The 964-nt window shown below is 43.7% G+C and overlaps 1 non-coding gene across 1 annotated transcript; it reads left to right on the forward strand.

Moving 5' to 3' along the window:
- Positions 1–601: 601 nt before the first annotated feature.
- LOC118491830 lies at positions 602–707 on the forward strand. The gene has a single exon (XR_004892275.1). It is a non-coding gene; the product is annotated as a small nucleolar RNA R71 (small nucleolar RNA).
- The last annotated feature ends 257 nt before the right edge of the window (positions 708–964 follow it).

Here is a 964-nt window from a genome sequence, read left to right on the forward strand (position 1 = left end):
CTCGTTTCCACCCGAAGACCCCCCTTGTTCTTGACCCGTTTGATATTGTCTTTGATAGCCTTGGTTGTTCCCGCCTCGGTATCCACCTTGGTTATTGTAAGGTTGGCGTGAACCAAAGTTACCTTGGCTACCTTGAAAGTTCGGGTTGGCTTGATTTGAAGGGTTCCCATACCGAAAATTTGGGTGGTTCCTCAACCCGGGGTGGTAGGTATTAGTGTTCATGTTGTTGTAATTTCTACCACCCCCTCCTTGACCTTGACCTTGAACCGCATGGACTTCTTCATATTGCCCTTCTAACATCCCTTGGCAATTTTCAGCCGCATGACCTATTTCATTACACAAAGCACAAACATCATAAATTTGGTTAGTAGTTTGAACATTACCATCATCTATAGCGTGCACTTGAGGTCGGGCTATGGCCGGTCGCGCTCTCCTTGATGCTTGAGCTTTTCTCTTTGATGTAGTTGCCATGCTCTCCAAGAACTCCCAATCATCGTTCTCATAATTTGTTCCAAAAGTCCCACCGGTAATAGACATCAAATCACGTGCATCTTCGGCACTCAACCCCTCGTGAAAGGCATTCATCAACTCCCATAATTCAATTCCATGGTGAGGGCAATTCTTTATCATCATATTGAATCGTTCAAATGCTTCATGGAACATCTCACCATGTTGTTGTTGGAAGCTTCTCAACCCCTTTCTTGCATCGTTGGTCTTTTGAGCGGTGTAAAACTCATCCAAGAAAGTTTGTTGCATCTCCCCCCATGTATATATGGATGCCGAAGGTAACGTGTAGAACCATTTCTTCGCCTTATCTTCCAAAGAAAATTGGAATAATACCAATTTAATATCATCGGCCGAGAACCCTTGACTCCCAAAAGTGTTACAAATCGAGTCATAAGCCTCCAAATGAAAGTAAGGCTCCTCCGTTGCTAATCCTTTATACTTTGGTAAACTTTGCAAA

Source organism: Helianthus annuus, chromosome 4 (genome assembly GCF_002127325.2).
Source record: "Helianthus annuus cultivar XRQ/B chromosome 4, HanXRQr2.0-SUNRISE, whole genome shotgun sequence".
Classification (NCBI taxonomy): Eukaryota; Viridiplantae; Streptophyta; class Magnoliopsida; order Asterales; family Asteraceae; genus Helianthus; species Helianthus annuus.